Source organism: Notamacropus eugenii, chromosome 3 (assembly GCF_028372415.1).
Source record: "Notamacropus eugenii isolate mMacEug1 chromosome 3, mMacEug1.pri_v2, whole genome shotgun sequence".
Lineage (NCBI taxonomy): Eukaryota > Metazoa > Chordata > Mammalia > Diprotodontia > Macropodidae > Notamacropus > Notamacropus eugenii.
Window position 1 is genome coordinate 281,843,347 of NC_092874.1, and position 26,562 is coordinate 281,869,908.

Below are 26,562 nucleotides of genomic sequence, written 5' to 3' on the forward strand. Positions count from 1 at the left end.
TTGGAGTGGAGATGTCTCTAACTTTGCACATCTCATGTTTCCTTTGTACTACTGCAATTCTGCTTTGCTCATAGAGCATAGCACTTCCTTTATGCAGACACACCATGCTGGGTAGTACTGTGCCAGTGTCTTCCATGTCTCACAAATGGTTCCAAAGTTCTTCAGATGTACATAAATAAAGTATATGTAATGGAGTAGAAATTAAACTCAGGACTTCAAACTCTAAATACATTGTTCTTTCCAGTGTATTTTTAAAGACTCCTTGGAGTATCACAAAAAGTCAGGGAAGGCCTCCAGCATAATGACTGTACTCCCACCCACCATGGAGAACATAAGGAAGGCCATGGACCAGAGTGGTAGAGGATAGGCTGGCATAGATGAAGTATTGGGAGTGTGTGTGTGTGTGTGTGTGTGTGTGTGTGTGTGTGTGTCAATACTTGTGAGTTTGCAGGTTCTTTGGAGTACTGGAGTACCACGCCCACTTTCTGGACTAAAAATAACATTCTGATTCAGTACCTTTAGATGCTTTTTTTCCCACTTATTTTTTTCAGTTAAGTCTGACTCTTGGTGTCCCCATTTGGGATCAGTTTACTCTGCAAAGATACTGGAGTGGTTTGTCATTTCCTTCTCCATCTCATTTTACAGACAAGAAAACTAAGTCAGATAGAGTAAAGTTTTTGCCCAGGATCATACAGCTAGTAAGTGTCTGAAGCCAGATTTGAAGTCAGGAAGATTAGTCTTCCTGACTCTAGGTCCAGCACTCTACCCACTGTGCCACCTAGCTGTCCACCTTTAGATAGTACTGATGACAAATTGCTAAATTAAGTCTTTTAGCATTCAGAACTGTATTTCCTATAAGGCTGAGTTTAGCAGTTACTTTTGGCATGTTTCTTCAGGGTTATGGGGTAAGTGCCATGGAGAAAACTATCCCTTGGTACCTTTATCAAATTAGAGAATCGGAGTCACTAGATGATTACAGGACAGCTTCTAAGAACTCCACTGAGATTGGGCTTCTCTAGAGCTTAGCTCAGTGTCTGATACATAGAAAATGCTTAATAAATAGTAGTTGGCCATTTTGAGTACCACTTCAGACATTCTGGAAAGTATTTTGGATACCCTTACATAGGAAAAGAGTGTGGTATAGTAGATAGAGTGGAGAAATTTAAGTCAGCATCACCTAACAGCTGTATGACCCCAGGACAAATCACTTGGGTTTCCTCAAATATAAAATGCCTCAGTTTCCTCAAATGTGAGAGAAGGGGGTTGGACTCGATGACCTAAGGTCCCCTCTAACTTTTACTCTATGATTCTAAATACTTTTATAAGCATATAGGTAAGTTATTTCCCTTCTCGAGGTTTCACTTTCCTCATCTATAAAATGAAGGGGCTGGATTATAAGAGGTAGGAATTAAATCTCGGTCTTCCTGACTCCAAGTACAGCCCTCTGTCCACCCCCTCTAACAACTCTGCCAGTTCTAAATCTAGGATCCCAATCACTTTCTCTCTTCCATACTAATGAGATAGAGAACTATAAAAGGAGTTGTCCATATTAGGAGGAGAAAGGGAATTCTGTTGGTGGATAGCCCTGCTGTATCCTTGGAAATCAGTTTGACTTTATGACATTTGAAAACATGCTAGACTCTAAAGCTATTAGGACAGATAAATAGAAGGGACCTCAGAATTACAGTTTTCATTTGGGAAGGGACCCCATGGACTATCTAAATACACAGATGGGAATTCCCACTATAACCTTCCCATCAAGTGCCATTTGTCCCTCAGCTCCCTGCCATCTACCCTGCAATGCTCCAGACTGAGGGCCTCCATTGTTTTTAAAAACTGTGGGAGATGAAGATTCCATGGCCTCCCTCAGCATCCTGTCTCACACTTTAATCACCTCTAGCTGAACCATCTCCCTTCCAACAGCGACTTGAGTCCATTTCTTCTTATGTGATTCTCAGTAGGGATGGAGAACATCTAGTCCATGTCTCTTCAGAATCATTTTTTCACCTCTATTTTAATTTAGCCCTAGAAAGGGAAAGGAAAGCTTCAGTGCTGGGCTGATCAGGAAACAGAAAAGGGCATAACTGGGTTTGTTCAAGTGAAGTGAGCTCTGTAGGCTAGAAAGAATTAAAATGTTTGAAACTCAACAAACATTCACTAAGTGGCTAGACACCATGCTAGGCACAAGAGATGCAAGTATAACTCTAGGTTCATCAACCTCTCTCACATGGGCTTTGGGTATTGCCACTCTCCTTAAGAGAGACAGTGTGGTATAGTGGATAGAGAAGTAAAGTCAACAGGCATTTATTAAGTGCTTATGGTAAGCCATGCACCATGCGAAATGCTAAGGGTACAAAGAAAAGCAGAAACAGTTTGGACTTTCAAGAAGCTCACAATCTAATGAGAGTGAAAATATAAAAACAATTAGATATTCTCAGAGGCACCAGGAGCGTTAAAGCAAGTGAGGAGAGATTTCTTACAGGGACTGGGATGTTGTTATCTGAGACTCGGAGGGAGCAGAGGAAGCCAGGGAAGCCAGGCAATGGAGAAGAGGGGGCAGACAATTCTTGGCATGGAGAACAGCCAGTGAAAATGCATGGAAGACTTGGGTTCAAGACCAGCCTCTGAAATGTAGTAACTGTGTGAACCTGGAACAGTCATTTCCTTTCTCATTGCTCTAGCAGTAAACTGTCCAAGAATATCACTATAAGAGAAAGTGTTGCATTAGTAGAAAAAGAGGGAAATTCCCTATGCCAATGAAACCACAGGTACATTTCTATCTCTGTATTTAAGAAAAAGGGTCCAGAAAGATGGGGAGAGATAGACTTTTTTTTTTGAATGACATAGTCCCTGACCTAAAGGCACTTATCAGAGAAATGGGGAGGTCAGAAATAGAGCTCTAGGAGAGGGATAAAGTCAGGGACAGGACCAGGGAACTCCTGGTATAGGAGTCTTTCTTCCAATGTAGGTCAGCACCTTCTTAGAAGCTAAAAGTCTTAGAGATTCCTCTGGAGTGGGTAAACACTTTCATCTGGGGATAGGGATCACCTCCTTCATGGAGTAGCTGGCATTTGGATTGGAATTTGAAGGAAGAGAAAGATGTTGAAAGTGAGAAGTGAGGAAGGAACACATTTTGGGCATGGGGTTGGGCTGGGAGCATAGGTCTATATGAATGTCCAGTGGCAAGGTATGTATAGGAGTAGGCAATAATATAGTGAGTTAAGGCAACAGTCTGCTTTGTTTGAAATGTAGAATGTGTAGGTGGACTAATGTGAAATTAGTTCAAGATGGAAGGTTGAAATCATATTGGGGGCTAGGGGAGAGGGACAGGTGGTGCTTAGTTACACAGCTAAGGAATTTTAAATTTTATCTGCAATAGAGAGCTACTGAGGTTTTTTGAGCAAGAGAGTGAGATGGTCAGACCTATACCCCAGGAAAGTTATTTTGATAGCTATATGAAGGAGAATTTGGAGAGGATGAGCCCTAGAGGAAATGAGATCAATTAGGAGGCTATTCAGAATAGTCCAGGTGAGAGATAATCAGGACTTGATCTAGCAGCATGGCAAAATGGAAAGACCATTGACTGAATGCACTGAAGCTGGGTTAAAATCCTGCCTCTGATACCCACTATCTGTGCAACCCTAGGCAAATAGCAACTTTTCTGTGCCTTAGTTTCTTCATCAATAACAGGAAGTGGTTGAACTAGGTGACTTCTGACATCCCTTTTAACTCTAGAACTATGAACTAGGGTGAATGGCCATTTAAATGAAGAGAAGGGGAAGGTGAAAGAGGCAGAATTGACTATACTTGGCAGCTGATTGGAACTGGGGAATGGGGTGAAAGAGGAGTCAAGGGTAACTAAGAGGTGGCAAACTGGATGACTGGGAGGATGGCAGTGCCCTTGATAGAAATAGGGAAGTTAGATGGAAGTTAGATAGAGGGCAGATAGAGTATTAGATGTGGAAGTCAGGAAGACCTGAATGTAAATCTAGTCTATAATATGTGTAACCCTGCACAAGCCACTTATTCTGTCTGCCTCAGTGTGCTTATCTGTAAGGGATAATAAGAGCACTTAGCTCCAAAGATTGTGAGGATAAAATGAGAGTGCTTTGCAAACCTTAAAGTGTTATATAAATGATTAGATTTTGGGGGAAGATGAATTAATGTACATAATGGTGTGGGGGAGAAATTCTGTACTATTCATCCAGATGATTACTTGATATACTGTTTTATGGGGTGGGGTCTCCATCTGGGAGACATGGAGTTAGCTATGTGGCTGAGTGTGAGCATCAGTGATAGGTGAGGAAAGTCCCTCCTTGCCTCAGAATGAGCCCAGACTGTCAGATGATGAGCACACTGAACCTTTTCTCAGCTGGCTGCAGCCAGAAACAATTGGCAGAACTGCCAAGAGCTTCCTCGGTGGCATGTTTTCAGACCATCTATCACAATGCACCCCTCATGCCTGGAAATCTGCTCTAAGCACCAGGAAAATCCTGAGGTGGAAGACTCGATGTCCTGAAATGTCAAGCAAATTAAGTTATTTTTCCTGGTCTTCCAAAAAGGTAGGATGCAATATGTGTGTGTGTGTGTGTGTGTGTGTGTGTGTGTGTGTGTATGTGTGTGTGTGTGTGTGTGTGTGTGTGTGTGTTCATCCTTCATTGCCGAAGAAGACCATACCACCAGAGAAATGACATGACTTGCACTTGACTTTGTTTTGGGTGAGGGAGGGCTGTGCAAGGTCACCAGCCTCACTTCTCCTCCAGAGCCAACTGAATTCAGTGACCAGATATTCATCAGGAGGACTGGAAATGACCCAGGTTGCAATATAACAACACACCAGAGGCTATATATCATCCAACGTGGATAGGGGTGGAGAAGGACACAGGTATACATGGGACAGACTTGATTACTGAACAAGGGCTGGTGATAAGGGCTGTTTGGATTCTCTAGAGAGAAAGGGATTTGGAGGACATTGTGGAAGGTGATGGATGCTTGAGGGCCCATTCCCAACTCTTTAAGGTCTAAATCAACTCTCTTAGACTTCTTCCTACATGTTTCACATAGAATCAGAGAACTCTATAATCAAACTATGAACAACCAGTACAACCTATACTCAAAAAAGAATCCCTTCTATGGCCTCCATGATAAGTGGTCATTCAACCCTTCCTGCAGGACCTCAAGTGAAGTAGCACAGTGCAGAACTCTGGACCTGGAGTCAGGAAGATCTGAGTTCAAATCTAGCCTCAGGTGATCATACCTGTATGAACTTGGGCAAATCACTTAACCGTTGTCTGCCTCAGTTTCCTCATCTGTAAAATATAAAATGGGGATAATAATAACCTTCACCTCTCAGGGTTGTTGTGAGAAGAAAAGGAAATGATCTTTCTAAAGTCCTTTGCAAACCCGAAAGCACTTTTGAAATGCTTGCTATGATGAAGAGAAATGTTCCAAAAAAGACTATTTTCTTATGAACAACTGTAATTGCTAAGTTTTTCTTTAAACCAAGTCTTAATTTGTATCTTTGTAACTTTCACCCACTGCTCCTGGTTCTTTCCTCTGAATCCAAGAAAAATAAATTTAATCTCTTCCTTATGACAGGTCTTCATGTAACTCAAGATTGCCACCAGGATGTCTCCCTCACACCCATTCTTGCCTTCTCCAAGGTGGGTAGCCACATTTCTTTCAACCGCTCTTCATATAGCACAGAATCAAGGCCCTCCTCTGCCTTGATTGTTCTGTTTTTCATCATAACTATGATCTTCCCAAACAACAGTGCCTAGACCTGAACATAATGGTCCAGATGTGGGCTGATGGAGGCAGAGGGCGGTGGACTCATCATCTCCCTATTCCTGAAAGCTCTATCTCTTATAGTGCAGTCTAAGACTGCAATTCAATCCTTTTTAACAAGCCAAGCCATCCTCTTATGTGTAATATATAGTGGAAGATCTGGGATCATATCTTGCTCCTGACTCATACTGAGTATGTAATATTGGGCAAGTCACTTCACCTCTCAGGGCTCTAGGGAGCTCTCTAAGACTATGTGTGTTCATCCTTCGTTGCCAAAGAAGACCATGCCATCAGAGAAGTAATGACATGACTTGCACTTGCTTTGAGTGAGGGAGCGCTGTGCAGGTCACCAGCCTTACTTCTCCTGCAGAGCCATCTGAATCCAGTGAGCAGATATTCATCAGGATGACTGGAGATGACCCAGGCTGAGGCAATTGGAGTTAAGTGACTTGCCCAAGGTCACACAGCTAGTGAGTGTCAAGTGTCTGAGGTGAGATTTGAACTCAGGTCCTCCTGACTCCTGCACTGGTGTTCTATCCACTGCACCACCTCACTCCCCCAGTCTCTAAAACTATGAATTTTAGAAAAGTAGCCTACTTGTGTTGGTAGAGAGAACTTCCTCATCCTGAAGTTCTGGATGCCAATGAGGTCATAGGTTCAGTTTCTATCCCTATCCTATCATTAATGCTGAGTTCTCAGATATTTTTAAAATGAATTGCTGACTATGTCTTCCCCATATTATATTTAAGAAGATGATCTTTTGAACCCAAGTGGGGGACTTATCATTCATCTTACGCTCCAGCCTAAACGTTCTAACTCATAAGATCCTGACTGAATGCTCCTCTTCTGTCTTGACTGAGCCTCAGAGTTCCTTATCTATAAAAATCAGGGTAGGAAGAATAATCCTCTAAGTTGCTGTAAATGAGAAACTTATTAACCTGTGGTCAACCTGGTGACACCTTTGAATTTGTCAAGGTTTGTCCTTAGACAACAGACATGTCCTCAGCTCATGCTAAAAGTCTTTCCATTTTGGTAAGACTGGCTAGAGCTTCTGCCTTGCTGGCACAGCTTTGGAGAATCCAAGGTTGCCTCTCTGCCCACTGGGGAAGAGAAATTCGAAAAGGCCTTTAGTGAAAGTCAATGATACCAAGAGATTTGATTTGCAAAATACCTTACCATTTTCCCCTTTCTTCCTATCAGTTTGTAGATTCTTTTGGAGAGGCCACCTGACAACTGCCTCTGCAAATGTTTCAGCTCTTGACTCCTTGGTGGTCATAGCTATTGAAGACTCAGCAATGAAAGTCCTCACAACTAAAGTCCTTGGAATTGTTAGACGACTCAGGGTAACAAACAAATATAGATTTATCAATGGAAATGACATTAAGAAAATGCATTTCCATATGCTTTGGTACTGTATTCTAGGGACCATGGGGGCATTCCATTTGAATGGGACTAAAACCTTCCATATGTATTGTCTCCCCAAATACAACGTGAGTTCCTTGAGAAGGAAGTTGTCTTACTTTTCTATTTGTATTTCTAGGGCTTAGCACAGTACTTTGCATATATTAAGAACTTAATAGAGCAAGCTTCCTTCCTTCCTTCCTTCCTTCCTTCCTTCCTTCCTTCCTTCCTTCCTTCCTTCCTTCCTTCCTTCCTTCCTTCCTCCCTTCCTCCCTTCCTCCCTTCCTTCTTTCCTCTCTCCCTCCCTTCTTTCCTCCCTTCCTCCTTCTTCCTCTCTTTCTTCCCTCTCAAATTCCAGATCTGTTCTGCAGTTAGAATCTCATTTCTTTACCATTTAAAAATGGCTCCTCAAAGGAGGAAGGGAGCAAGTCTAAGGGACATTTTTTTTCCCTACCATCTACAGAGAATGTATAGACTGCCGACTCAGTGTTTATTATTTCAAGATAGCAACAGGGAAGCAGTGATTTGTTTAGCCCTTGCTCTCACCACTAGAGAATTACTGTGAAATTGTATTCTGGCAGTTTCCCTTCCCATAAATGGTATCTCTGCATGAAAACTGGATATTTGATTATTTAAAGCCTTCTCCACTTTTACTTTATGATGCAAATATTTAATATTGCACCACCAGAAGAGATATATTTGGGGGGCCTTAAAATATATACTTCTCCTTCCCCACTAAATTTCGTCTATTTGTTCCAGCATTTGAACTTAAAAGAATCTGTATTCTTCTTAATGAATTCTTATTCCTGTTCCCTGATCACAAATTGACATTTCTTTCAGACATTCCTTTGACCATATAAATCATTGTACACAGCAATTGATCTTAATTATTCAATAAAAAGGTAAATTTGAATCAAAATCCTGTAATGACTTCTTCCTGTCTAAAGAGTAAAGTACTAGTCAGTTGTTTATGAATTATAGGATTTTTATTTGGGGGTAAGGGAGATCTTTTGTGTAAAAGGAAGTTCTGCTTTAGGTATCATGGGATCACAGACTTAAACCATGAAGTGATCTTAGAAAACCTCATTTTACAAATTAGGAGATATAGAACTTAATGAAATTAAGTAACTTATACAGTTTTATCCTTAACCCACATAGGTATAGACATGCACAATATCTGAATTATATTCTGAGATTTCCCAGAGACAACTCTGGGTAGGGGAATTATTTAATTAGCTTGGGAACTCTTAATACTGACGTAGATTGCTATGTAACTCTTACAGTCATGAATCATGTCATATATTTAGAACTAAAGGGACTGTCAGTGGTCATTTAACCCAATTCCATTTTACAGATGAGAAATTTTTTTGTTATTCATCTTTCATTCCCAAAGAGCACCAATGAATTCAAGAGGGTAATGTTTTGACTTGCAAGGGAATTGAATTTAAGTGAGGCAGAAGTGCTGAAAGTCATCAACTTCATTCTCTCCTCCAGAGTCATCAAAGTCCAGTGGCAAGACACAAGATGGCTCAGAGATGAGGAAACTAATAAAAGAAATTGAATGACTTGCTCAGGGTCACATAGGTAGTAAGAAACAGAGCCAGAATTTGAATCCAGGTCTTCTGATGTTTCTAATCTGGGTCTTTCCTACCTTTCCAGATGTCTTACACCTTGTTCTTCTCCATGTAGTCTTGCCTCCTTGCTGGCCCTTGCACATGCAACTGCACCTCCCAATGTTCTGTATTTTCAATGACTGTTTGCCATTCCTGGAGCTCCTGGCTTCTCTTCTTCCTCCTCTTTTCAAGTCTCACTAAAATTCTACCTTCTATTAAGAAACCTTCCCAAATGCAAAGACTTCTTATTATGATCATTTCCAATTTATCTTGTATATATTTGGTTGATAAAAAATTGTTTGTGTATTGTCTAGGTGGCAAAGAGGAAAGAGCACTGGGCTTGGGATCAGGAAAACTCTTCTTCCTGAGTTCAAATCTGACCTCAGACACTTACTAGCTAGTTGACTCTGGGCAAGTCACTTGAAGTTGTTTGCCTCAGTTTTCTCCTCTTTAACATAAACTAGAGAAGGAAATGGCCAACCACTTTAGTATCTTTGCCAAGAAAACTCCAAATGGGATTAAAAAAACTCAGAAAAAACTGAAAAATGACTGAACTGAACTGTCTCCTCCATTAGATTATAAGCCCCATGAGGGCAGGGACTATTTTTTTGCCTTTTTTTGGTATCTCCAGGGCTTAGCATAGTGTCTGGCATGTAGTAGATACTTAATATCTTGATACAATTCTCTAACTCTGAATTCAGCTCATTTTCTAGTTGTTTTCTTGGTGTTGCTGTTTAGTTGTGTCTGACTCTTTGTGACCCCCTTTGGGGTTTTGTTGTCAAAGATACCGGAGGGGTTTGCCATTTCCTCCTCCAGCTCATTTTATAGATCAGGAAACTGAGTCAAACAGGGTGAAGTGACTTGCTCAGGGTCACACAGCTAGTAAGTGTTTGAGGCTGGATTTGAACTCAGGTCTTCTTGACTCCAGGCCTGACACTCTATTTATTGTGCTACCTAGCTGCCTTTCCAGTGTGCCACACTGGGTCAAAGAGAGGAATTTGGGCAATGACCACAAGACTTAAACTCACCTTATGCAAGCCCAGTGCTTAGAGTGCTCTCCCCTGGGTTACACTTGTATTTATTTTGCACAGATTTCATGTCTATTTATCTGTGTATATGCTATTTCCACTCAGTAGAATACAAGCTCGTTGAGGGCAGGAACGCTTTCATTTTTATCGCTGAATAGTTGCTTAACAACAGGGCAGTGACATGGCACAGTGGATAGAGTGACATGGCACAGTGGATAGAGTGCCAGGCCTAGAATAAGGAAGACTCATTTTTTTGAATTAAAATCTGACCTCAGATACTTACTAGCTGGGTGACCCTGGGCAAGTCACTTAACCTTGTTGGTCTCAGTTTCCTCATCTGTAAAATGAGCTGGAGAAGGAAATGGCAAATCAGTCCAGCATCTTTGCCAAGAAAACCCTAAATGGGGTCATGAAGAGTTGGACATGACTGAGGAAAAAAAGAGTGGACAAGAACAAGGACGATGACAACAGACAACAGCAGCTGATGTTTAACAAATTCTTGTTGAAACCGATTAGCCAGGGTCGCAAAAGTGATTAGGAGTATTGGAAGTTTGATTCAAACCCAGGTTCCCTGACCTCAAATCCAGTGCACTTTCTATTACACTGTAGGATTATATTCTAGTGAGATGAGATTAAGGTTTCCCCCAAACTATTGGCCCTGTACCTTGAAGTATATATTAATAGTTTAGTTCAATTAACTGTATGATTTTAAAAATTCACTTAGTGTCTCTGGACTTCATTGTCATCATCCATAAAATTATAGAGCTGGACTAGATTTGGAGTCTATGGATAATCTGCTTTATCCACAGAGAGAAGGGTGTTGGTTTCATTGTGTCCTGATTGCATTTAAGCTCTTTGGGGGAAGAGATTGCTTTATTTTTGTCACTTTTGTCATTGTATCCCTTGTGCCTAGCATCATGTCTGGTGCACAGAAGGTGTATTAATACATACTTGCTGATTGATTGTTAGTAGAGCAAATAGTTTTACTTCTAAATGGATTTTTATTTTACAACTTGCACCAGGCTATGCAAATCTACACCTTCAGCCCTAACACAGTGTTGTGCTCTCAGCAGGCATGTAATAAATTCAGAGTGAATGAATTCTTGGTGTCAATATATTTTTTCAGATAACAAATAAAACAGGAGAGTTGGCTTCTTTTCATCTTATCTCCTCTCAAATAATACTTATATTCTTCCATTTTCAAGCTTAGCATTCTTTCCAGTGTCCCATACTTAAAACATCCTGAAGATTTCCACCTCTCCCCCCCAATTTTTCTCTTTCCTTATACGATTTTTTTATTGGCCTTTTTTACCTTGCTTGGGTGGTAGAAACATCGTTATCCTTGGTCACAAAAGTCTTCGTCACTGTTTTCATCTTTCAAAGGATGACAAGAATAGAAATAACTGAACCTCATTTTAACCATTAAAACCAATAACTCTAGCAAACCTCATGGGATACGTATTAAGATGCCATGAAAATAAACTCCACAAGTTTTACTTGTGTTGAATCTTGATTTATAGATACAACTTGCTTCCTCATTTGATGTTTACCTCTGTTTATCTTCCCTAATTTTTCTCCCACTTCTGTTCCTAAGACATTTGAGGTTAATATTTGGCTTTCTTTTCAGTAAAAGGAGGGTCTCAAATTGGTCATGTCTTACCTTGACTAAAAGTAAATGATAAGTGAAATTGAAATGGGTAGGGTTGGGAATAGAGCTATGGGAAAATGGGTGATGAGATCCACACAATGTGATTGTTTCAGCTAAGGCTGCCTTTTACAAGTAGAAAATTAATGAAGTAAAACTGGTACTTGATAAGGAATTGAGAAAAGAAAATCAGGTCCTCATACTTTCAATTACTATTATTTTAACTGGAGTATAGGGTAGGAAGAGACCTTAGAGATCATTTTATCCAACTGCCTCATTTTACAGATGAGGACATCAAAGGCCAGAGCTCTGAAATCTCTCTCTCTAGGATAGAGCTGTAGTAATTAGCAGAGTTGAAATCTGAACCCAGGTCCCTGACCATATAGTCAGAGATCTAGTGCTTGATGAGAGTTCAGTGGCCATGTAGTCTAAGGGTTTGAAGATGCCAAGGTCCCTTACTGCATCCCAGACCATCGCCAGTCATCCTGACTTTTGTATGGCCATTGAACTTCAATGACTCAGGAAAAGAGAGGCTGACAGTTTTGTGCAACTTTGCCTCACTTAAATCCAATGCATGCTTCAGTCAAGATATCTCCCCATGATGTCATTGGTCCTCTTTGAAAATGAAGGACAAATAATAGTCTGAGGCTGTAAATATTAGTGGTATGATTTAAGCGCAGTGCTCCTGACTTTAAATTCAAACCCAGGGTGCCAAATCTAGTTCTCTGCACCAAACTATGCTGTAACTTTGGGTCAGTCTTTGTCTTATGTGGAGAGGAACCAGGACACCACACCTCTTCCTCTTCTCCACACCATGGCTTCACTCTCTGATCATTACCATACCATTGAAAACTAAGTCTCCATGCTGGACCATCTCCACTATGTCTGATAGGTGAGCCTTTTTTCTTTATCCGACTGGGAACCACAGAACTTTTCCACTTCCTACCATGTGCTGCCATGATCCTAAATAGGTATCCTTTCCTCCGTTCTCTCTCTTCCTCCCTGTGCATTCTGTTTTCTTTATTTCTTATATTCCTTCATTACAATGTAAGCTCTTTGAGGACAATGACTGTCTCATTTGACTTTATATGTATTTCCAAGGCTTAGCATGGTGCCTGATATATAATAAATGTTTAATAAATGTTCTATCTCTCTACTCACTCCGACCTTCAGCTTACTCATCTGATAAAATGATGATAATATCTGCCCTACATACTTCATAGGATTATTCTGAAATTCAAGTGAAATAATGCATGTACTCTGCCAATTGCAAAGTGCTTTAGAAATGATTATACGGTATGAAGAAAGATGGTTCAGCACTAGGGCCAGTGCCTTTCATGGCTTCATTCCATAGCTGCTTTATTTACTGAGGGAGGGCTTTCTGGTTTGTTTCTTTTCCTTCCTCTTCTCACTCCATACCCCTCCCACCCTCTTCATTTCCTCATCATAGCTGAGGTACTTTTGGGCAATAGTTTGCTAGCGACTAAAGGGAGACTCATTTCCATAATCTGATGAGTTAGAAGGTGAAACACACTATTTGCTAATGCCAAGGCTAGGTCTGATCTATCTAGGTCTGATCTATGGCAGTCAGTAAGCACAATCCAAGCAGGACAATGAGTGACAAGCATTTTTCACACCAGCAGGACTTGTTACACTAAGGGTAAGGCTCCATTATTTGTAGTTGACATTTATTTGCTAAAAATCATGAAATGGAGCCCAATGGAGTCATGTAGTCCCAAGCTGTGGGAAAATAGAAAGTGTATGTTTCTTGCACGTTATTCTGTCCAGGGCTTGCCATGCTGAGGGGCACTTAATGACTGTTACTGCTAACAACAAAAATGTGATGCTAATCAGTTTGTAATGAAATGGCAGAGAATACTGAGCATGGATAGAGGAACTAATGAGATCAAGATGCAAAAAAGACAGTAACCTTCCATTTACCTGCTGCCCTGGCCCTGCACAACACTCAGTTTTTGCCTTCTAAAGTCATGCTGTTTCATATATGTTCCTTCCTTCATTACTGATTCCCAAAAGTCTAACCACTAAGAGCAATATAGAGTGAATCTAGGTGGTAGAAGTTTTTCTTGTTGTCCTTTTCAGATTGGGAATGATTCAGAAGTTCCCCACCTTGCATCTCTAGCTGAAAGTGATTCTGACAGCAGATGCCATCTCAGGAATGCCTTTTAAAGGACCAGGAACAATTGCCTCAGGATAACAACCATTGTTAGGCCACTCTCCTATCTGGGGAAATGAAATCAACCTGATTCTGTCCATCATGGACACTGGTGGTTGGAGCTGTTGATGAGTGCAGTGTAAAACTTAATGCCCTTTGTTATATTTAAATAGTAAAGCAATCAAAGATTGAGAACAGCCAAATTTGAGCATGAGAACTGGTAACTTGAGGCACACTGGCAATTGGCAAAAATAGGTCTATTTTTGTGACCTGGAAACTAGTTAATATTGAAAAGAAAACTGTCACTTGAGCTTATAAAAATATGGAATAAAAGATTTGCTGGTTGAAAAAAACAATGAAGCCATTTACAATCATCTACTTTTCCTTGCTTGGTTTCAGGCATACGATTTTGTATTCTGCCTCTATCAATGTAGTAATAATAGCTCACATTTACATAGCACTGAAGGGTTTACAAAGCATTTTCTTCACCACAGCCCTGTGAGGGTGGTGGCACAAATATCTTTACCCATATTTTATGACTTGGGGGAGTGACTACCTGTGCAACATCGGGTGAGTCACTAGATTTCCCTAGGCCTCACATTTCTCAGCTACAAAATGAAGGGGAAGGTGGTGGAATTGATGATCTGGAAGAACTCTTCCAACTTTGAATCTATGATGTTGTGCAATCCTAAGAGACTTGCTCACAGCTACAAACCTGTGACAGATTGGCACCAGGACTCAAAGGTTAATTTCTTTGAATCCTAAATCAGCTTTATTTCCATGAAACCATGATGCCTTTCTATAATCCAAAGGAATAATGTCAAAGATAAAATAACATTTTCTTTCAAATATGAGAGACACCATGAAATCCCCTCATACTTCATCACTATTAGATTTGAAATTCTTCTGTAGCTCAATTACAACATAATTTTGGTGTATATGTCCCTGGGAAAATAGAGGAACTTAGCTTGTCATTTGGCCAAACATATCCTGACTACTTTCAGCAAGTCATTAAGAAGCAGGGAACACAATGAGAGAGACAGAATTGCTAGAGATCTGACTTTGAAAGCAGAAGACCTGGGTCTAAGTCCCTCTTCTGACATATATGGGCTGTGTGACCCTGGGTAAAGCACTTAATCTCTCATTGCTCTGGACAACTTTCTAGGATTGGAGTTCTGAACATTTTTGTGTATTGTGGAGTTTTTTGGCAGTGTGGCAAAGTCTATTGGCCCCTTTTGAGAATAATGTCAGTCTTGCTATCCTTGCAACTGAAAGAAATTCTATATTTCAGAGTTTTGTGAAAACAAAGAAGTAATTTTTTCCCCACTCAAGTTCATGAACCCCCCAAAATGTCTCCCACGTTAAGAATCCCTATTTTAAGACAATAAGTTGCAGAGAAAGGGTTAAACTGAATTGCTAGAGTGAGTTTTCTAATTTGGGAGTTCTGTATACTGATAAAATCAGAGGACCAATTTCTATCACCTAAACACAAATCAGTCTTATCCGAACCTTCTCTTCTTTTCCATTTTAAAACTAGATTACAATTTTTCTTGCATTTATCCTCTTCAAGTAGACCACCTCCCTATTCTCTGCTTCTTACTCTTTTGCTGCTTTCTTTCCTTTGCAACACTTTATATCTTCCAGGGAATTAGAACAAAGATGGAATCTTTTCTGGAATCCTAGAGATAGAACATACCCAGAGAAATTCCAAGTTCTTTCAGCAAAACAAATATCTTCCTTTAAAAGGAGAAAGTTTACAAGTGTCACACTGATAAAGAACTTTCTTATTATCCCCTGTGGTTCACAATGATGTGGTTAGGGGATAGGGTGATAAGCTAGTTTGGATCCCATCTTAGGCACTTACTAGTTGTATGGCCCTGGGCAAGTCATGTAAACTTTCTGGGTTCACCTTCACCATCTGTAAGATCCAGAGGTCACAACTGCTTATTGATGAGGTTCCTTTCATCTCTGAATCTATGATCTTAAAAACATAGTCCCTGTAATGTCCTCCAAATTACATCACTGTCAGTGTCTCAAATCAACATTGTTTATCCTAAGAGTAGAATATGCTTATTAGCCATCTTTGAACATCTTAGCTTTTAATCACAACATCATGGGATTGTAGCTAAGGGAACAGTGGATAGAGTGCCAGACACGGAATCAGAAAGACCTGAGTTCAAAAATAGCTTAAGATCCTGGATAACTATGTGTCCTTGAACAAGTCACATAACCTGTACCTGCCTTAGTTTTCTCATCTGCAGAATGCGGATAATAATAGCATCTGCCTTTCAGGGTTATTGTGTGGATAAAATGAGACAATATTTGTTAAGTGCTTTGCAAACCTTATAGTGCTATATGAATGCTTCCTATTAAATTTTTGCTATGGATAGATGAAAGGGACCTTAGAGGTCATTCAATCTAAACCTCTGCTTTTAGAAATAGTGAAACTGAGGCCCAAAGAGGTTAAGTTACTGGCTCCAAGCCACTGGGTACTGTGCTTGGGGGACATTGGGGAAGACAAATATGAAAATGAGATACCTCCTATTCTAAAAGCACTCTCACTCTACTGGGAGTGAGGAGATAACCACAGCATAATGTGTCCTCTTTCCACTCATGCAGAATGCCTTCATTTCTTGGTAAGTGTCCTTCCAAAATCAAATGAGTTTGTCTGAGCTCCTTGAGACCAGGGACTACCTTCTGCTTTTTTTTTTTTATCCTCAGGATTTAGCTCAGTGCAAATAATAGACACCTAATAAATGCTAGTTGAGTGACTGAGCTGGACTGGTTCTCAGACCACAGCTGTATAGCCTGATGTTAGGCTTATCCCTAAAGACTTTCCAACCTGATTGGACCTGCCAGGGCCTGGGCTACATGGATGTTACTTTAAGGACCCAGGGCCATCTCCATACCATGATGAAGTACTGGAGTAAGATTCTGATGGATGTTCTTTAATCACATTTTTTTTCCAAAGGAAATATTCTTAAAGTTTTTTTTGAAAAAGAATTCAAAATATTTTTTCATGTTTTGCATATTCCTTTGTTCTCTTTTAATACAAAGATGCCCCAACACACTCTACTATCACTTTATTTTCTATTCATAAATGCGTGAATCATGCCTATGCAAGGTGCCAAGCCTGCTGTGTGAGGGGTAATAGAGACTAAAGCTTTACTTACCTAAGAGAAAAAGAACATATTAATTTTCCTATTCTATAAACATAAATATTATATACCTACTTTGTTCAGGCATTGTGCTAGGTGTTAGGGATAAAAAGACACAAAAGATAGTCCCTAGGCTCAAGGAGCTCATGTGCTGTTCAAGAGATATAATATATCTACAGCCTTCTTGGGGGTGATTTTATTGGTACCAGGAAATCACCTCTACTACTGATAAGCACAGACTCTACAATTTTTGGTCTTTCGGACTTGCCTAGGGATACTGAGAGGTCAGTGATTTACCCAGGGTCACAGAACACTAGAGTATGAGTGTGAAATGGGACTTCAATCAAGACATTCTTGACTCTGAAAGCAGCTCTATATCTGCTATGCCATACTGTCTCTCAATACAAAGTACATGTGAACTATTTGAAGAAGAAACACAAACAAATAGGGAGGAAAGGTTCAGTGGGATCATGGAAGGGCTTATGTAGGAGATAGCTCTGGACCTGTATTTTCAAGGCAGCTTTGGATTCTAAGACATTGAGATGAGGAGGGAGTGCATCCCAGATATGGAGGACTGTCTGTGCAAATGCGTAGAAGTAAGAAAGAAAGTAATTTGTGGGCAAGACTTAGAGTAGTGGCCTGATTTAACTTGAAGACTCTAGAAAGGGCCTATTCCTGAATTATCTTGAGGTTTGAGAAAATTATTAGTTCTCTTGATTACAAATCTCCAACAAGACCATGTATATGATCAAGTTTTTAGGCCAAGATAGAATCCCAATATTCTTTTTAGGCTTAGACTTTTGGAACTATTGCCAACTCTGGTTAATCCAGCATGTCACCCATGAGATGATTCCATCAATGAACACTTCTTGATTTCACCAATTATAGGAAACCACCAACACTTCTCCTGATAACCTAGAATCACTGCAGAGGTTAGAAGGGTCTCTTATATTACTCAATAAAGATTCAGTGACTAAATTATAAGTTCTGTGAGGACAGAGCACATTTTATTCATCCTCACACATCCTCAAATGGTTTGCACATAGTATGTGCTTGAATGTTTGTTGAATAAATTAAATTATGTTCACTGGAGTCTGTAAATCATATAGTTCACTAGAGCATATAAATCATATAGTCTGTGGAATTGAAAGTTGTTAATTTATGAATGCTATATGTAATAATTTCTTCTTAGCAGAATATTGAATTAACCAGACCTCATCAGATGATGATTCCTTGAATATTACTCCTTTTCACCATCAAGTTTTCCTAATCTAATGGATCTCAGTGGGGTCTTATAGTTTCTAACACTATCAAATTGCTATAATATATCTCAGTAGTCTTTTGTAGCATCTTTCCTCTAATATCTTTCCAATTTGATATCTTTCAAATGAAAGATCCACAATCCACAAGATGCAAATTAAAACACCTTTAAGTTACTACATAATACTTATTTAAGTAATAAAAAATTTAAAACAATGAAACTCACTGCTGGTGCCATTGTAGAGCAATATGTGCACTCATTCATTGCTGGTGGAACTGTAAATTTATAGGATCTTTTTGGAGACCAATCAGGAAGTAGGTAGTAAAATTACAAATAAAAAAGATCATACCCTTTGATCCATTAATTCCACTGTTGGGGATATATCTTGAGATTGTCATCAAAAATCAAAGAAAGGTATCATTCAAAGATAATTGATTTATGTGTAATGACAAAATAGGAATAATCCAACAACAGGAGAATGTTTAAATAAACTTTAGTATATTAATATAATGATAGGATGTAATGCAGTTAAAAAAGATGCATGAGAAAAACTTAAGAGAATTGAAAAGACTTTTCTAAGACAACATGAAGTGAAAAAAGGAAAAGAATGGAGTACTCAGTAGCTATGACCACATACATGGGGATGTAACTAAGAGACAAGAAATTCTGATGGGAAGTTAGAAGGCAGTGACTAAAAATTATGTTATTTTGTGCTTTGAAATAATTAAGATATGAATTGTTAATAAGCAAGTCTGATTTATCATTCTGATGTTCAAAGCTAACTATCACAAAGCATTTAATAATAACAATGACAGCTAACTTTTATATAGCACTTACAATGTGCTTTGCACTGTATTAAGTACCTTACAATTATTATCTCATTTGATCTTTGCAATTAACCTGGGAAAGATATGCTGTTATAACTGGGGATGGGGGTAACTGGAGATGAAAGACTGTTGTTTGTATCCTGATTGTATGACTTGAAACCTGTGTTACTTGTGACCTTGGGCAAATTGCATCACTTTTCTTGCCTTTTCTGTAAAAGAAAGTTGGACTAGATGACCTCCAAAGTCCCTTATAGCTCTAAATGCTGTGATTATATGAGACAGACAAAGATAGTAACACATTTTATAAGATCATGCTAGAGTGCAAGGTCACATTTGGATAGGATCAAGAACTTTTTTTGGATCTTTATCTCAAACAAATGTCCCTGATTTCAGTGGGAACTCTTTGGCAAAGAATGATATAATCCAGGGAAAGCATGATGGTATATGTAGTGAAATGAACATCAAACTTGGGCAGGAAACTTGAGTTCTGGTCATAGTTGCTGTTTCTAAGGAGCTAGGTAACACTGGGAAAGGCAGCCAACCTTTCTGGGGCTAAATTTTCTCATTTTTAAAATGAGAAAAAGGATTCCCAATCCTTCTGTGGCTCAATGTGGTTATGAAGATAAAATGAAATAACAAAGTTTTTAAAGACACACAAAGCTTGATCCAAATATAAGGTATTAGTCTTATTAATATACCCTGGATTCTCACCAAATCACTGAGATCTGGGTGTCAAAAGAGAGAGAATTATGATTCATGATGAAGAGCAAGGCTGTTCTCATTAAAACCCTTAACAGTCCTTCTAGTTGACATGGATAGGAAAATAAAAGAGCTCTGGGAAATGTGGACAGTAGGGGTTGATTTCCTAAAGATCTGACCACAGCTACAAAAAATTCAGGGCCCTGCTTTTGTAAAGCTTGTGATATGTCCTTGGGTAGAAAACCACACAAACTGCAGCTATTTATTAGATAGTGTGAGTCACCTAGATGAAAATGGGGGAATTTAAATACTTACCAGCATGGGTTCCCTAAGAATAGATCACCAAATAATTTTTTAAATGGTAAAAATACTGACAAGAACATGCATGAAGATAAGGTCATTAATGTTGAGGCAGGAGAAGGGTCAAATACTTAAGTCAGACAGAGCTATGAGATGATTTCACAAGGCCTTGAGCAATATAAAGATGAAGTTAAATAATAAAACTGACAGTTATATAGTATTTTACAGTTTGCACAGTGCTTTTACTTTCACTCACTTATTTCAATCAATCAATAAGCATTTATTAACTATTATGTGTTCAGAACCGTACTAAGTACTACTGTTGCCAAAGAAGGCAAAATGAAAGTCTCTGCTCTTAAGGAGCTCATGGTCTAAAGGGGAAGACAACATGCAAACATCTATGTATGGGTGAAATAAGTTGCAGATAATTGACAAACAGAATGTGCCAGTATTGAGTCTTACAATAACTCTGTGACATAATATTATCAGTACTTTTATTGCCATTTTAGAGAATAAGAAAGCAAAACTTGGAGAGATTAATTGACTTACCCATGATTACACAACTAAGGGATCAAACATGGGGGTTAGTGGCAGTTTGATTCTTTAAAAAAAGGTGATTGTAGATTTAGAAATGGAAGGGATGCTAGGTGTGAAACTTTCATTTTACTGATGAGGAAATTGAGTCCCAGAGAAGATGAAGAACTTTACCAAGGTTACACAAGTAGTAAATGGCATAGCCAGGAATAAGCTCAGGTCTCATTTAAGGTTGTCTTGGCAGGGATACTGGAACGGTTTCACATTTCCTTCTCCAGCTCATTTTCCAGATGAGGAAACTGAGGCAAACAGGGTGAAGTGACTTGCCCAGGGTCAACCAGTTAGTACATGTCTGAGACCAGATTTGAACTTAGGAAGATGAGTCTGCCTGACTCCAGGCTGGGCTCTCGGTACTCTGCACCACTATTCATTATATCAAGAACAACAAAAAAAAACCCGGACATCGTTGGTACCATGGAGAGCTCCCTGCAATTTCGTACTATCAGTGCTGGTGGATGGAGGAAAAGAGGCGAAAGTTCACACAGTTAGGTCCTGATGCTCTGGCTAACACCTTTTCTCCTTTAACTTGAAGTGTTAGAAAGCAGTTCTGGGGTGTCAGATCTGACACAAACTTAATTCCTAATGAAATGTAGCATTTAATACCGAGAAATGTTGAGGTTTTTGCTTTGCAATTTGAGTTATCTGCAACAATAATAGCTGGTATTTATATTGCAAATTTAAAGGCTGCCAAGTGTTTTAAACAGCCATTAGCTCATGCCTCTATTAATGCAGTCCAAGAATGCATTAGTGCTTCTGGTTGCTATATCTCAGAATTGACACATTTTGAGCTTGTAATTCACTAAAACCCTTAGATTTTTTTCCCCATTGAAACTATCATCTAGACATTCCTCCCCTACCCAAGTGCCTGTTTGATTGCTTTTTTAAACCAAAGGGTAGGTCTTTATACTTTCCCTGATTTTATTTCACATTATTAGATTTGGCCTATCATTCTAGCCTGTCAAACTCTCTTAGGACCCAGACAATAGGCTAACTTTCTTTCCCAGATTAATGGCCTCTACAAATTTGATGAACATTTCATCTCTGCCTCCATCAAAACATTGATAAAAAAGTATTAGATGATGCAGAGCAAAAGACAGAGCTCTGGGGCACACCATTAAGAGTCAACCTGAAATTGGTTCAAGTTGACTTCTCTGATAAAAAAGGGGTTGATAATCAAATTTCTGGTGTACAGAAGATTTCAGGTTGAATGTTAAATCCACTTCAAAGAGCAAGCTATTTTCAAGCTTTCATAGCATAGGCTGTATACATTCAATCAATATGCTAATTACAAAGAAATCTTACCTATTTATTAAAGCAGGTAATGAGGACCTCCTACTTGGAACCTCTGATAATGGAACCTTTCCTGATCCTTACCTCTACTTGTACCACCTTCTTACCAAATTGACTTGTATTTATTTGTATATATTTTAGAATCCTCCCAGAACAAATATAGAACTGGTAGAAAGCACAAATGCCATTGAATCTCTTTCATTTTGTAACTGGGGAAACTGAGGTCATATAGGATCACATATATGGAGCTGAAAGGCACTTCAGAAGCTAACTTCTCTAACTCTCTATTTTAAGAGATTAGAAAACTGAGGGCCAAAAGGCTAAGTGCCTTGGCAGAGGTGGGATTTGAACCCACGTCATCTGCCTCCAGAGTCAGTATCATTTTTACCATCCTTAGAAGTGTACATGTGGTTTCCACAGTGGAATGGAAGCTTCTCATAGTTTGGGATTCTTTCCCTTTTTTCTCTCTGAATCACTAGTACAACGTTTGGCAAGTGGTAGGTGTTTAATAAATGAATAAGCATTTGTTAAGCACTTACAATATGAGAGTATTTTGTTAGGTATTAGTAAAACAGAGGCAAAAATAAAAGCTTCTGTCTTGAAGGGGTTTACATTCTGGCCAGGGAGATAATATACATGTATAAGTTTATATGTTTATGTATATGAACATGTATATATAAACACACACATATGTACATACATACATATATCTGTGTATGTGTCCATGTGCATAGACACCAGAGAATCAGGTCTGGTATCTTTACACCACCAAGCTATCCTTCAAAGAAGTCTGGTTTGTTATCCAAAGAGGTTTGGTCCACTATCTCTTATCTTGCAGTTGGACTCAAACAATGAACATTTCTTAGTGACAGGAGGGAAGGAGAGGATTGCTGCCGGCCCTCATTCTCAATTTCTAACCAATCATGCTGTCCTCCATGCCTCAGCTCTATAATCAGTCATATTGATTTTGCCATTCATTATGTTGACCTCTTTTAATCAATCATAAATTTCTCCCTGCCTTCAAAGTTCTATTCTTCATTCTGTACCCCCCCAAAACTATACAAGGGAGCTATCCTCCTCATTTAGGGTCTTAGCTTCACTGGGGAAATTGACATTTTATTTATTGGTGAATTCTTGCTTTACTAATAAATTAATCATGCTCAGAACTTTGTACCTCAGTCTACCTTAATTTTTACTTAATTTTAACTGTTAAAGTGGGGAGTAGTTTAAAGTGGGGAGATGGATTAGGAGGGCATTGGAATAACCCAGCTAAAAACTGATCAGAGCCTAAAATAAGTTAATGGTTCTGTGAGTGAAGAGAAGGGTAGAGAGAGAGAGGGATGTTGTGGAGACAGAAAAGACAATTTAGTAACTGATTAGATATACGGGGTGAATGAGAGGGAGGTTGCAAACTTATATGTCTGGAAAGATGGTAATAACCTCAATACCAGTGCAGAAGTGCAGTCGATGAGTAGGTTTTGGGAAAAAAAAGATGTTGAGACCTGCTTTGAACAAACTGAATTCGAGATTTCTATGAGACAAATAGATTGAGATGTCTAACAGGTAGTTCATCATGTGGTTCTGGAGCTTGAGAGAGACAAAGGCTCAGTCTATAGAGGAGGGAGGCTTTTGTACAGAAATGGTAACTGAATCCATGGGATCTGATGCAGTCATCAAAGGAGAACACATAGACAGAAGAGATAAGGGTCTACAAGATAGAGCTTTGGGATGTACCCACAGTACTGTGACATGTATGAAGGAGACTAAGAGTGGTCAGACAAATAGGAAGGGAACAAAGAGAGAGAGAAGTGTCATGAAAACTGAGAGTATCCTGGAGGAGAGGGTAGTCAACAATGGGAGATGCTCAGCTGTAGGCAGGTCAAGAAAGATGAGAACTGACAAGAGGCTGCTGCATTGTGAAATTAAGAGATCATGGTTAACTTTGGAGACAGTAATTGCAGCTGTATGATGAGGTCAGGAAGCTTAAGAAAGAAGAAAAAGTGGAGGTAATGAGTACAGTTGATTTCTACGAAGAATTTGTCTGAGAAAAGGGAGGAGAAGATGTAGAATCATTATTATTGGTGATGGCGGGATCTAGGGACCGTTATTTTTAAGGATGGAAAGGATTTGAGCATGTTTGCAGGCAGCAGAAAGGCAATATATAGGGAAATATTGTATATTAGAGAGAGAAAGGGGATATTAAGTGCAATCTGCTGGAAAAGATTAGCTATAAGGAGATAAAGGTATTGACAGAAAGGAGGGCCATGGCAAGGGTCATTATCAGATAGTGGAATAAAGGAAAACAAGATGGAGGATGATGTCATGGGATTGTGAGGTGAGGAAGGAGAAAGAGGGATTTTAGTAAATGCTTGGTGATTGAATGATAATACTTTGTCAGTCATGTTAATGTGGGAACTCAAAAGTAATAATACTTAATTCCTTTTAAAATTCAATATTCTAGAATTCAGTTTGTGACTTCCTTGGTTTCCAAAATATGGTAAATTCTCAAGTGTCTTGTAAGCTCTTGGAAATGCCTGAAAAGATATGTTTGGAAATATTTTTTGCAAAGGTGTATACTTAGATCCTTTAAGACAATCTGATTTCATGTTCTGCACCAAAGGCAGTGTACTGGTTTTGTAATCAGATAATTTGATCCTTGTTCTGAAGCTTAGTCTCTGTGTGGTTTTGTGAAAATTAATCCATTGTTCTGGGACTCAGATCATCTGAAAGATGATGGTCTTAGACCAAATTATGTCTAAGGTTCTTTTAAAATTTTTATTTATTTTTGTTTTTTAAAATGAGATTATTTTATTTGTTTTCAGTGTTTGACAATCATTTCCATATATCTTAGATTTTTTTTCCACTCCCTCTCCCTCATTCATCCCTTCCTCCCCATTCCCTCTCTGAGATGGCCTACATGTACATTCTTATTAAATGCATGTTGCATAGAAGAATTAAAATGAATGGGAGAAACCTTAAACAAAACAAAACAAAACATAACACAAAAGAAAATGGTCTGTTTCTATCTGTGATCCAATTCCATAGTTCTTTCTCTGGATGTGGAAGGCATTTTGCCTCGAGTCCATTCAAAATTTTTTAGGTCCATGCATTTCAATGAAGTACTAAATCTACCAGAAAAATTCCTCACACACTGTGGTTGTTGCTGGGTACAAAGTTCTCCTGGTTCTGCTCCTTTTACTCAGCATCAGTTCATATAAGTCTTTCAAGGCTTCTCTGAAGTCTTCCTGTTCATCGTTTCTCAAAGCACTATAGCATTCCACTACATTCATATGCTGCAACTTGCTTAACCATTCCCCAGTTGGTGGGCATCCCCTTGATTTCCAGTTTTTGGCCACCACAAAGAGAGCTGCTATAAATATTTTTGTACATGTGGGACCCTTTCTCATTTTTATGGTCTCTTGGGGATACAGTCCTAGAAGTGATATTGCTGGGTCAAAGGGTATGCACATTTTTGTAACCCTTTGGGCATAGTTCCAAATTGCCCTCCAGAATTGTTGAATCAGCTCACAGGTCCACCAACAATGAATTAGCGTTCCAACTCTCCCTCATCTTTTGCAACATTTATCATCTTCCTGATTTGTCATGTTAGCCTATCTGGTAGGTGTGATGTGGTACCTCAGAGTTGTTTTAATTTGCATCTCTCTAATCAATAGTGATTTAGAGCATGTTTTCATATGATTATAGATAGTTTTAATTTCTTCCTCTGAAAATTCCCTGTTCCTTATCCTTTGACCATTTACCAATTGAGAAATAACTTGTATTCTTGTACATTTGACTCAGTTCTCTATATGTTTCATAAATGAGGCCTTTATCACAGACACTAGTTACAAAAATTCTTTCCCAGTTTTCTGCTTCCCTCCTAATCTTGGTTGCATTGGGTTTGGTTGTGCAAAAACTTTTCAGTTTAATGTAATCGAAATTATCCATTTTGCACTTAAAATGCTTTCTATCTCTTGTTTAGTCAAAAATTCTTCCCTTCTCCATAAATCTGATAAATACACTACTCCTTGCTCCCCTAATTTGTTTATAGTATCAATCTTTATACCTAGATCATGTATCCATTTGGACTTTATTCTTGTGTACGGTGTCAGGCATTAGTCTATGCCCAGTTTCCTCCACACTGTTATCCAGTTTTCCCAGCAATTTTTGTCGAACAGTGAGTTCTTATCCTAGAAACTGGGGTCCTTGGGTTTATCAAACAGTAGACTGCTATATTCATTAAGCAGTGTGTCTTGAGTTCCTAATATATTCCACTGGTCTACGCCTCTGTTTCTTAGCCGGTATAAGATTCTTTTAAGGTTCTTTTTTTGGCTCCAAATGATTTACAGGGGAGTTACTATTTTCAACAGGAAAACTCAAATAGGTAGATTCTGGATAGGTGGGCAGACTCAGACAGAGCCTCAACTACTCCCCACTTTTACCCACCCAAACCCAAAGACTGGGTTTATTGAAAGATAATTAAGGAAAGGAAAAGATATCAAAGTATGAATTTATTTGAATTCAGATCTACCCAAACAGAATCACAGAATGTTAAATCTGCAAGAAAGCTCAAAGATCATCTACATACCTCATAATACTACTAGGGGGATATGTGATATTGGGAGATTTCTATCTTTTTTTGTTTTTGTATCCTCAGCACTTAGCACAATACCTGGCACATATTAAATTTCAATAAATAGAGAAACTATAAATTCAGAATCTTGATCAGTATTGGTGGGAGTGTAGCACACCACACATAATGGTAAGATTTCATCTTAAGTCAGTA

At 38.9% G+C, this 26,562-nt stretch overlaps 1 protein-coding gene across 2 annotated transcripts in view; it reads right to left on the reverse strand.

Annotated features, from left to right (window-relative positions):
* The window catches only part of ANKS1B (ankyrin repeat and sterile alpha motif domain containing 1B), a 1,189,006-nt gene that overhangs the window by 241,491 nt on the left and 920,953 nt on the right, over positions 1–26,562 (reverse strand). The gene's annotated exons all lie outside the window — the stretch shown is intronic.